At 42.7% G+C, this 12,597-nt stretch overlaps 1 long non-coding RNA gene and 1 pseudogene across 5 annotated transcripts in view; one reads left to right on the top strand and one right to left on the bottom strand.

Annotated features, from left to right (window-relative positions):
• LOC131489987 (uncharacterized) overlaps positions 1-12,597 on the bottom strand; it is a 97,661-nt gene that overhangs the window by 84,153 nt on the left and 911 nt on the right. For all 5 annotated transcript variants that reach the window (XR_009250879.1, XR_009250883.1, XR_009250878.1 and 2 more), the window contains exon 2: positions 1,866-2,045. This is a non-coding gene — a long non-coding RNA (uncharacterized LOC131489987). The remainder of the gene's footprint in view (positions 1-1,865; positions 2,046-12,597) is intronic.
• On the top strand, positions 7,866-8,605 carry LOC131489986 (ubiquitin-conjugating enzyme E2 C-like; annotated as a pseudogene).

Raw genomic sequence — 12,597 nt, 5'->3', positions numbered from 1 at the left:
TTGGAATCCTCACATCAGAAATAGAGAACTGATGGCGAAGCTTACACACTCCTACACTTAGTGGCAGCTGCCGTGCTACAGGTGAACACACAGGCTGTGGCATGTCTGTGTCCTTTCGGTAGGAATTTAGTCATCCGGGATCTACTTCTTGTGGTTATGATATAGAGGAGTTCTTCTTCCTCTTCTTTTTTTGGTAACCAAATTCAAACTATATGTCCTTTCATATTCAAGCGGATGATTTTTTCAGTGATAGCTACAATGAAAGTCTAAATTCCTAAGGATGACGTTCAAGACTCTGCAAGCTGGACCTCTCTCACTTCCTGTCTCACCTCTTCTAATCTTTCCTCTTTTGCACAAAGCACTAGGCAAACCATATTAAGGATCACAACCTTGTGGTCGCACACACACATTGTGGTTGCACAAAGCACTAGGCAAACCATATTAAGGATCACAACCGTGTGGGTCCCATGTCTATTTATTTTCTTATGATGCATTTTTCATGTAGAATGGCATTCCCATCTAGGATGAATGCCTGTCAATATTTCAAAAACCCTAGTACAAACTAAAATATTAAAGTTCTTGGCTTTTGGCCAAAAATGCTAACTCAGTAGTTGAGTACGGAGTATCTCATCTGATTAGAAATTCTGATGACAGTAACGTACGGCTTTTGCTATCAAGTTGAGAAGTGAAGTATCTCTTGATAAATGTAAATTTATTTATAATGACAAAATCGTTGTAAAAACAACACGGGACAGGGAAAGAGATAGGCAATGAAAGTACCCCTCGGTGATAGAAAGTTTAGGAACCAATTGACCTACAGTGGTCTTTATTCTAGCACTTTTTCTTGTTGAAATCCATCTTCTATAAATGTCTCTTTCTCTATGAAGTCTCTCTCCGGTTATCTGGGAGAAGCAACCCCTCCTTGCTTTTTGATCCTATGACATAGTATATACGCTGTTCTCATAGTAACTTACTTCTGTATTTTCGTGGCTCTAAGAGGGTTATCAAGTATAATCTGCATCATTATCCTCTATACCACAAAGAATGAGAAAACCACGATCAACTAAACTATGACACGCCATCTTGATTTCCAAAGTACAAAAAAAGCGTGTTACAGAATTAATAGATACAGTATCATGAGTAATTTGCATTTCATTTCCCTCACTGGATCATTAAGAGGGAGCTACTATGTCTTGTTCATTTCTATTTCCCCAGGACCTTACACTATGCCTCACGTGTGGTATACACTCAATATGTGTGTGTTACATTGAATTGTTAGCTCATCATATAGGTGTCCTAAAAGACTCCCAAATCTAGTGGCACACTAAGGCTCTTAGTGAAATTTCAGGCCCTGTCCCTACCTTTTGCATATACTTGTAGATCAGTCTTGTTTATAAATCAGACAATAAACAAGACAGCATGTGATCCTAAGAGATTCCTCATCTACATACCAGTTAGAAGTAAACATTTTCACTAAAACATTATTTGTTAGATCTCTACTGAGCCTTTTATTCAGTCTATTTGGAGTGCTATGTGGAAAATTTCATATTTGTGACTCTTGAACAATTTACTTCTGAAATTAGGTAAAGAGAAGGAAAAGAAGAAAAGAGAAGGGAGAGAAGGAAAAATCTACTCAAAACTGAAGCCTCTTGTCTTTTTCCCTTGAAGATACCTTAGTCTTAGTGAACCAAAGGATGTTCAAGTAGCTGGATAGGTGGATGGTTGATGGGTGACAGACCAGTCAGTTATGACTACAATAATGCTACATTCAGAATGACACCAAAACGTCAGTGCTACATAATAATACACATTTATTTAATTCACATGGTTCGCCTGGGTGTTCTGCCGACCTGGGCTGGACTTACCCACGGATCTGCAGGTCAGCTGGGAGTCAGCTGGTGTAGGCCGGGCTGAGCTGGGATAGCTAGACTGGAGTGGCTTTGTTCCACACGCCTCTCATCTTCTTGGGACCAGAGATGTGTTCTTCTCATGGAAATTGGCACAGCACACAAAAACAAGCAGAAACATATCTGGCTTCTTTAGACCTAGGCTCAGAGCCGCTTACTGTCACCTTTACCATATTCTGTGGGCCAAGGCAAGTAATACATCCAAACTAAAGTCAAGAGGCAGGGAGATATACCCTCCCTCTTCAGAAAGGGACTGGCAAATTCACACGTCCAAGGGCTTACTTACAGGACGGGGTGAAGAACTAGGGGTCAGTGATGCGATTGTACCATGTGTAGTAAGAATGGCATATCCTACACATAAAAACTGAGTTTACAAAGAATAATCACAAATACGTTCTCATTTAATTTCACAACTAGACCAAAAGGGCAAAGCAGATACAACTGTTGCTACTTTACTAAAGATCAAAGGGAAACTCAGAGGATTTAAGTAACTTGTCCTATATACTGTTAAATGACTTATATAGAATTAAATCAGAATTATCAAGTAAGTTAAATGGATACGGCAAGTGGTTCAGATAGAATTCAAACCATGCTCAATAGCTGCTTGTGGATTACCACATACAATTCCATCGTAGGCCAAGGCTGGTATGTTTCAGGAAATGGGTAGGTCAATTTAGAAGAATAACAATATTGAGCTTTATCTTCAGGAACAATCAACCACACCCGAAGTTTCTAGTGAATACGCTCTGGCTGATCTCCAGACTACATTTATAAACAAGAATTGCTGCTTGTTTTCACACAAATACATTAATTTGTGAAGGGATTGGGCTAAGAGTCCAAAGAATGATGAAAATCCAAATTGGGAGCAGCACTGAAATGCAAACAGCATCACACACTGATAAACTGCTTATGGATTTTCTGTCTTCGACTGATTGGAAAAAAAAAAAAAAACTATTTTGAGGTGATGAACTGTAACATGTTGGAAGTAATTGGTTTAGTAAGGAAAAGGGTGTTAATTTAGAAATGTCAATACTACTACCCTCCTGGTGGATTATATATAGACAGAACAAAATCAGAGCTGCCCAATGATCTGATAGTTTATTGTTTCATTTACCACCGTGTATGTCCCAGAGTTGGCACTCAGAATAAATGGGCTTTTGCATTTTCCAGAAACACAAGCGCTTCGCTACCTACTCCCTGCCATTTATATACAGAGGGAGAAAGCATGAAAGTCAAGGTCACCTAACGAAACAGGGATTGGGAGTAGAAGATACAAGGCGAATTGAAATTTCCAATAATCATATCAATAACACTTAGTCAACCTAACCTTCAGAAGAAAGCTTCCCTGAGGTTCTCCAGTTAGTTCTACCCAAGGAGAGGACCACAGTCATTTGATCTCAGAGACTCCTATGTTGTTCTTTTGTTACATTATGTAAATTGAAAGTATTTATTAATGGACTATCTTTATCTCCCATGTTGCATCCTAGACTGTAAGCTTTATGAGAGGAGATCAGTAAGTTTCTGGTTCACCTTTTTTTTTTTTTTTTTTTACCCCTTGTACCTCCCTACAGCACATTGTCTGTGACCCAAAATGGAGGCGTATAAGAGAGAGCTCGGCTGGGGAGGGGGGCATAAGAGAGAGGTTAGGGGAAGGGCTACAGAGAGAGCTTTGGGGGGGGGGGGGCTGTGCTCTTGATTCGCTGCCCCAACCCCCTTCCCAATGGCTTCTTGAGAATGAAATCAAAATCCTTAACATAACCCACAAGGCACTGGGTAGTCATGCCCCTTCCTACCTCTTTTTTTCTGTCTCTTGACTTCTTACTTTCAAGCTCCAGATTCGTGGTCCTTCATTGTACTTGTTATAGCTCCTTGAGTACACTGCAACCTCACCTGTCCCAGGGCAACTGTGCACATCTCCCTTTCTGCCCTGAATTCTGAGCACACCCCTGTCCCCTCTTAAATAACCTGTCTCTCAGCTGTAAGTCAACCATCATTATTGACTTCTCAGACCAGGTCAGGCTTCCCATCAGAGTCTCTCATAGAACCCATACTGTTGTTCTCCTTGGTAACCCAAACCACAGTTGTTATTTTTCATTTGTTTGTGCGATTATTTGATTACTATGTTCCCTCTGGACTGTAAGCTTCATGAAGGCAGGAACTGTGATGATTTTTGCTTACCGTACAATACCCAGGATCTTTGCTCTTCACCAAATATCTAGGGCTTAACCCTGTGCCTGGCTTTTGGTCCGAACTCAAAAGTATTTATTAAAATGAATGAATCAATAAAAGAAACACATACACATCTTTTACGTCTCTTTTCTCTCTTCCTTAGGGATGAGCACCTAGAGGCAATAGACCTGGTCCTCAAAATAACTTCCGTTGGTATATCGATAAATTTGAATTCAAGTGACCTTGGTTTTAGCCAAGTCCTAACCAATTGTCCATGGCTTCTCTGCTAATACATGGCAAGAATTTTAACTCACTACAGGCCACCTCTTTGCAATCTTTCAATATGTAAAAAGGCACAGAAATATCTATCTCCTTAGAGAGAGAGAGAGAGAGAGAGAGAGAGAGACTTCTTTCAAGGTATCACTTCTTACTATCAAACCAATCATTAATGAGCTTTCTAACTCAGACACTTATCACAGTTTATCACTTGTATTTTAAAACTCAGTCTATACCCACCCTGCCACATATGGTCACAGCTTGTTTGCAAAGAATGCTGATCATGCTTTCAAACAAAACTGTTCCCATATGCTGTGATTCATCCCCCCTTCCTGCCTTTGCTTCATTTGTTTTAGAATTGGAGTTTAATTTTGAAAGGGTTGCTGTGACAGGAAGTGACTGGGGGAGGGAGAATTGGAAGAGGCGGATAGATGCGGTGAATGGTGCTTATTAAACCCACAGCCGGGATCAGACTGTTGGATTGGGAAAACCCCTTAAAGGAATACCAAATTCCCACTGAAGCCCTTCCTTCCAGTTTAAACTAGGGGAATGAGGAGGACACAGAAATGGGGGGAAGGCCTTCCTTTCTACAATGCATGATAGTCCCATTATTTACATTATGACTGAATCCAACATATGGTTCAGCTGCTGACCAGAGTGACATTTGGAAAAGTGGAAGCATCACCATCTCCAGAGAATATTAATGAAACCAAGGAATGAGGTGGGTGATTGCTTATTACAACTCAGTGCAAGAACTTTTAATGAAGTAAAATGTGATGTAAAACTAACTGAGCATTCTTGGATAATTCATTCCTTCAGTAAATACTATTCAGTATCCATTATGCATCATAGCCCTTTCTGGGTATCGGGGATACAATGCTGGTAGAAAAAAAAAAAATCCAGATAGATACCCCTGCCCTCACAGAGCTCACATTTCAATGGGGGAGGGTGAAGAATTAAACAACTAAACAAGAATAGGTATGTCAGACTTTGATATGGTTGTGGATGAAGTAAGAAAGGAAGAGCATTACAATGCGAGAGTGAGGTTGGATGGCTGGTATTTTTAAAAGAGTGGACAGAGAAGGTCTCATCTATCAAGTGAAGAAGTAACCCAGGTGGCTGTGGGAGGCAGGAGGCCAATCTAAGTAGATGGACGAGCAAGTGCAAGAGTCCTGAGGCAGGGACACACTTTGTATGCTCCAAGGAACATCAAGGAAGCTAATGGTATGAAAGTGGAATGTCAGAGAGAAAGTCAGACAGGTAAAAAGGGACCAAGTTAAATAGAGCTCTGTAAGTCGATTATGAAAACAGTATATTGTACTCTGAGAAGGGAAACAATGGAAGGGTTTGGAAAGATGAGTGACATGATGTGAACTACATTTTTAAAGGTGCACTGTGGCTGCTGTGCGGAGACTGGACCACAGTGAGTGGGACAATGGTAGAAGCAGAGTGGTCAGTTAGACAGGAGGCTGCTGGAATAATCCAGACACTCTGTGGCACTCCGCAACATGGTGGTCAGAGAAGAAGCGGTAAACTGGTTTTGGTGGCTGCTGTGACAAATTAGCACACACCTGGTGTTCAAGACAACAGAAACTTACTCTGTCGCAGTTCTGGAGCCCAGAAGACCAGAGTCAGTATCACCGGGCCACAAGCTAGGTGTTAGCAAGGCTGTGTGTTCTCTAGACTCCACTTCCTGCCTCTGAGCGCTTCTGGTAGCTGTGCCATTCCTTGACTTGTGGCCACATCTTTCCAATCTTCCAGGCTGGCATCTTCTCACCTCTCTCTTCTCCATCTTCATATCCCCCTTCTCCTCTGGGGGAGATCCCAAATCTCCCTCTGTCTCCTCCTTAAGGATACATGTGATGGTATTTAGGTCTCATGTGGATGATCTCCCCACTTCAAGATCATTAATTTTGTCGATGCCCCAGACCCCCTTTTTAAAGCCATTTTGGGTAATATTCACAGAGTCTAGGGGCTAGGGTATGAATCTTTTGGAAGGGGGGGCTTCTACAGTAGAAGTAGTAAGTCATGGATATTTCTTGAAGGAAGAGCCAATGGGATTTTCTGATCGATTACTTGTTGGGTGGGACAGAGAGGAGTAGAGTACAGTCCCGAGATTTTTAGCCAGAGCACCTGGATGCTTCCTCAGAGGAAGATTCTGGAAAGAACAGGTTCAGGAAAGCAGATTAGGAGCTCATTTTTCTTATATGTTAGGTTTGAAACATCTATTAAGTATCTAAGTGGTGGCTTGAGGAGGGAGTTAGACATAAATCTGGATTCCAGAGAAGGCCAGACAGGGATTAGAAATTTGTGAATCATCAGAGTATGTGTGGAATTAAAGCCACGAGACAAAGTGAGATTACCTAGCATGTGCTTTTGAACTGTGCCCGCTTGGCCAAACAGAAGTATATTCCAGAATCTTTTTTCTTGTATGGTTCCATATTAAGACTGACCAAAAAAGAGATGTGCATGAAACTGGGAGGCGGGAGTGAAGCAGCCATCATCACTCTCTGACGGTGTCTGAATAGATGCGGACAGAGACAGACACTTAGGCACTGGTGGCCCCAGCTCTTCTCTCCCCTCTCATCCAGCTCCTCTTCCCAACTGGTGGCCCTCTTGGCCAACAGTGGCCCCGAGCCCACCACCAGACTCAGAGGCAACGGCCTCCCCTAGACTTCTCCATCTCTCTGCTGTAGTCCCACAGTAGCAGGTGGATGTGCCTCTGGGAGTCCCAACTCTGTCCGTCACCCCAGTGGTTCCTACTCAGGAATTCTGCTCAGATCTCTTCCTGCCCCATTTCAGACCTTCCTTCCCAAAGGTATAAGGTCTTATCCCAACAATAAATCCCAATTCCATTGTGGTTCTGCTTCTCTGGTTAAACCCTGACTACCCATATACCTGGGGAGTTAATCCAGACAAGGAAAAGTCTAAGAACTGAGCCCTGGGGCTCTCCAAAGTTTGGAAATCAGAGAGAAAAGGAGGCATCAGTGAAGGAAACTAAGCAGGACCGGCCACTGTAGCACCTGACATTTATACAATGGGGAGGGGAAGGGAAGGGGTTCTTAAAGAGAAGGAATATAATATTATAAAAATTAAATATAAAAATAAATATACATTTAGAATGGGAAAAGAGGTTACATCAAATTACAATTTTTAAAAGTTGGAAAATACAATAAATCACATTTTAAATTATTTCACTGTTAATATATCCCTATAATACTTCTACCTGTACATTTTTTGGCTGCTTACTTTTTGATCAGCCTTTCATATTACAATTATTTTACACTGTTATTTTCTACAGAGAAAATAGAAAAATAATCATTCTTCCTTCTAGGATGACTGATCTCAGTTTTTAAATTATTTTTAGTTTGTATGCATAAAATCTGTGTATTCACAAACAGGCTTCTTTGGTGTTTGTAATCCTGTTAGAAGTCTGGGCTCCACAAAAAGAGAACCTTCTAAATCTGGGTTGTAGTCGTGCTGAGTTTACGTCTCCCTGCTGGTGCCACCTGGATGGCTTCCCAGAACTGAGACCCAGCCACTGCCCGTGTCACCACCACCCACAACTTTGCTGAGACCAGTGGGGTCACCACCCAGGGCCCCGTGGGCAAGACGCTACAGCAGGAGCTGATGACCCTCACGACGTCGGGTGACAAAGGGATTTCTGCCCTCCCTGAATCAGACAACCTTTTCAAATGGTTGGGGACCATTCATGGGGCAGTTGACACAGTATTTGAAGACCTGAGGTATAAGCTCTGCCTGGAGTCTGCCAGTGGCTATCCTTACGATGCACCCATGGTCAAGCTCCTCACGCCCTGCTACCACCCAGTGTGGACACCCAGGGTAGCATCTGCTTGGACATCCTGATGGGACCATCCTGCTGTCCATCCAGAGCCTGCTGGGAAAAGCCAACACCAAGAGCCCTTTGAACACCCGTGCTGCCAAGCTCTGGAAAGACCCCACAGCCTTTAAGAAATTCCTGCAAGAGTGGCACCCGGGTGGCTCAGCTGGTTAAGCAGCGGGCTCCTGACTTTGGTTCAGGTCACAATCTCATCGCTCAAGTTCGAGCCCCATGTTGGGCTCTGTGCTGACAGCAATGGAGTCTGCTTGGGATTCTCTCTCTCTTCCCCTCCCTTGCTCATGTGCTCTGTTTCTCTCTCTCTCTCTCAAAATAAATAAACTTCAAAAAAAATTTTTTAAAGAAATACCTGCAAGAAACCTACTCAAAGCAGGTCTCCAGCCAAGAACCCTGACTCTCTAGCCTCTCTCCTTGTATTGTCTTTTTATTTCCTCTGTAGAGAGTCTGTCCTTTCCTTCGTTTCTGTCTAGGACTCTGTATCTTAAGCTGTGCTGTCATTTTTGAAATTAAGTCTCTGGTTGAGTCCTTGTGTTGAATATATTAAATAGGCTTGTTTTTTTTTTAATAAAAAAACAATCTTCTAAATTTGATTTCAAACAATCCTTATGTTTAAAAAGATTTAAAATATACAGTACATGTATAATTGCGTTCTCTTATATTCCTGATAAGAGAGAACTTCCAATTTTAATAAGGTATCAAAGAATCAAATATTACAAAAAGAGAATATGATTTTACCCATCTGATGAAAAGGAGGATTTTGCACCGACTGCTTTTCAAACCTTCTCTTTGACTCTCACGTCCTGGTGCTCTGTGCCAGGGGACAGACACATTAATATCATGATTTGACTTCTGAACAACACCTGTGCGTCTTGATGCCCGTTAAGTCAGCACATTAGGCAGCGGGGGTATTTTTCAAAGCCATTCCTGCCCCAGAGGGATAGAGAGAACTCTACTAGACACAAAAGAAACTACAAAGGAACACAAATGTATCCCACTAAACCCCAACTAAAGCTATCTCCAACTCGACTTGCCCTAAGCCCCATCTCCAAAGGGCTTGCGGCCATTCTGCAAGGGAAAATTCGAACTTTCTAACCTGGAAACTTTCAAACATACACACAAGTAGACAGAATAGTGCAATCAATTCCCTATAGTCTCGGTAGGTCAGCCAAAGCAGACCTTCTGGGATGCCCCGTGAGCTAATTTGCTCAGTCAACTTAAATGGCACACTGTGGCGGGGCACCAAGGCCCAGCACCTGTCAATCTTTGTTCGGTAGATCACCCATTTCGGACACGAATGCCTGACTCCGAGAGAGGGAAAATACCCAGGTTCCAAATCAGGCCATATAAATCTTAGTTTTGTCATTTATTTCCTGAAACATTGTCACCTGCAATACTGAGAAATTTCACTGTGTGTGAGTGGAGGTGAGTAAGAAAGTCATTCACTGTATGAAAAGTTCTGTAGAGAACTTCTCTCTACCAAATGCCCAGACTCTTGTCAACCACCAGCAGGCAGGCCCAGAGACCAGACTCTGCAGCTATGGATGAACCAGTGTGTGCCCCTAAGGTGAGAACAGAAAGAAGCAAGGCCTCGGATGACCATACGGCTACCTAAGGCCCCAGCTACTCATCTAACAGAAAAACCTCCAGGTCATTTTAACTCACGTCTCTCCCCAAGTCCTGGCTTTTGCCAAATTCTGACCGTTTTTCCTTCACCTTTCTCTATCTGCCCTACTCCTCTCCCTGTTCTTTTGCAGAGGCAGGGTTGTTCGAAGAAAATGTGTAATATGGTTAAAACAAATAGCCAGACATGTTGGGATGAGCATTGGGTGTTGTATGGAAACCAATTTGACAATAAATTTCACATTAAAAACCAACACAAAACAAATAGCCAGACAGGCTCAGAAAAGCCTCAGAACAGTCAGAGCCTGGAGAGGGAGGAGAGAGGAAGAGGAAGACAGTGTGAATCTTGCCTTGGATTGTGGGAGCAGCAGGTGCTAAGGATGGGGAGAACTGAGCTGGTGGATGGATGGCTATGATCTCCGTTGGCTTGTCTGCACCAGGACCATGTGACTGGCGGGGAAAGGGAAAGTCTCAGAGACTCAAATTCCCTGCTCTGTCCATAACCACCGTTCACATCTGTTACAGTCAAGACAGTGTCTTTGCCTCTTCCCTGCCGGGCCTTATGCTGGGTTTCCCGGGGGTATGACCAGGAGCCTACCAAACACTTCCAGGTCCTTTATGGAGCACCCCGGATAACCTTGCTACCCTGGAGTCTACCCAGACCTGTCTCCTTCCCTCACAAACCTAGCTCCCCAGCATCACTCTCCCATCTCAGAACATTTCTCCAAATTTACCTTTTTGTTTTTGAGAGGGAGAGAGGGAGAGAGAGAGAGAGAGAGAGAGAGAGAGAGAGCACGTGCATGTGCACACGTGAGCAAAGGCTACAGGCAGAGGGAGAGAGACAGAATACTAAGCAGGCTCCACACCCAGTGAGGAGGCCGACTTGGGGCTCGATCCCATGACCCTGGGATCATGAATGGAGCCAAAACCAACACTCTGAAGCTTATCCAACTAAACCACCCAGGCACCCCCAAAGTTTCCCTTCCTGACCAAAACTTGACTGCCCAGCCCAACTCCCCACATCTCCTGCCATCTGTCATCAATCTCAAATTCACGCAGGAAGTCTTTTGCCCACAGATTGAACCAGGACATTCTGTTGCTCTGACATTGTCACTTGCCCAAAGAAAGTGCCTTCCCCTAGCCTCGTATGACACCTCCCACACACGGGCCATTAGCATTCTCAAAGAGCAACACAAAGAAGTGACTTTGCCCTTTCACAGCAGAAAGTGGAAGATCAGATCCATGAAGTCTGTCCCAATATGAGATTAAATGTGGAAATAACCTTGACATTCGGAAACAGAATTTTTGCCCAAAACTTGGCTTTGAAAGACAGCTGAGCCACTGAGGGGGTCACAAAGACTCAGCAGGACTGAAGACAAGGTATTTGTTAGTCTTCCATCAGCATTTGGAAATTGTGGCACTATACAATTTTCTCTAATAATTTTTCTTATAACAGTAACATTGCAGTAAAATTATGATAGAAAATTGAAAAATGTGAAATAGCTTATAAAAGAAAACGAAACCAGCTCTGATCCCACGAAATGGAAATAACTGCTATTACTGTTTTAGTGTATTGCCTGCATGTGTTTTTCTACTCATACGTAATACGTTATGACAGCTTATTTACATACATATAGCACGAATTCCTTATTAACATAAATAGTTTGAATTATATCTTATGAGTATATTGTGCATCCCTGAGAATGCTAAAGAACAGCGTTACATGTCATTATGTAAATACTTAACTTTTTAAATGAGTTCATTGATACCTGACTACTCCTATAGAAAGTTTATGGCATTCTCAGATCAACAGAGCAGTGATCTACAGAGTATGGCTAAGCAGCTGTATGACCTTGGGCAAGTTTCTTAAATCTTGTGTGCCTCAGTTTCCTCCATTTAAAATGAGGATAATAGGGGCGCCTGGGTGGCTCAGTCGGCTAAGCATCTGACTCTTGATTTTGGCTCAGGCCATGATCTCACGCTTGATTTTGGCTCAGGCCATGATCTCACGGGTTCGTGAGATTGAGCCCCGCCCTGGACTCTACACGGACAGCACAGAGCCTGCTTGGGATTTTCTCTTACTCCCTCTCAATCTCCCTCTCTCTCTGCCCCTCCCCCACCTGCGCTCGCTCTCTCAAAATAAATAAATAAACTTAAAGAATATAAAACAAAATGAGGATAATAATAGTTTCTACTTTGAAAACCTCATGCAGCCATTAAAGGGGAAATAGTGTGTTAAGTGCTTAGACTAGTGTCTGACATGCAGTATTAAATACAGCTGAATTCTCCTTCATCATCTCTTTATTACTCCAATACTTCTTAATGAGCGAGTACATTTATAAGAAATCACATAACTATTCAAAGTTTGGTAAGAGTTATGGTTGACCAGCACCTTATTCAAGGTTTGAGTGACTCGGAAGCTGAACAGCAAACATTTCCCAAAGGCCAGATAGTGTAAGTGGTGAGAGATGAGTTTTGGATGAAGACAAATAAAGGTTGAATCCTTGATAATTGTGATCAGGATTGCTGCAATTAGTACAAAGGGCCAGTAATGGTTCTCAGAGCTTTGTTTATATTGGCTCATTTAAGCCTCACAACAGCCTGAAGATACGGGTATTATTATTAGCAGGACACTGAAGCACCTGAGGTTATGAAATTTACAGCCAGGCCACAGGCTAATAAAAGGCACAGCGAGGATTTGAACTCAGATGACCTTAGTCTAGAGCCTCTGCTTTGAAACACCGCTATAGTAGTCCCTCCTTAGCC

The sequence above is a fragment of the Neofelis nebulosa genome, chromosome 11 (genome assembly GCF_028018385.1).
Source record: "Neofelis nebulosa isolate mNeoNeb1 chromosome 11, mNeoNeb1.pri, whole genome shotgun sequence".
Classification (NCBI taxonomy): Eukaryota; Metazoa; Chordata; class Mammalia; order Carnivora; family Felidae; genus Neofelis; species Neofelis nebulosa.
Note: the sequence above shows the minus strand (reverse complement) of the source record. Positions and strands in the feature narration are given on the sequence as shown.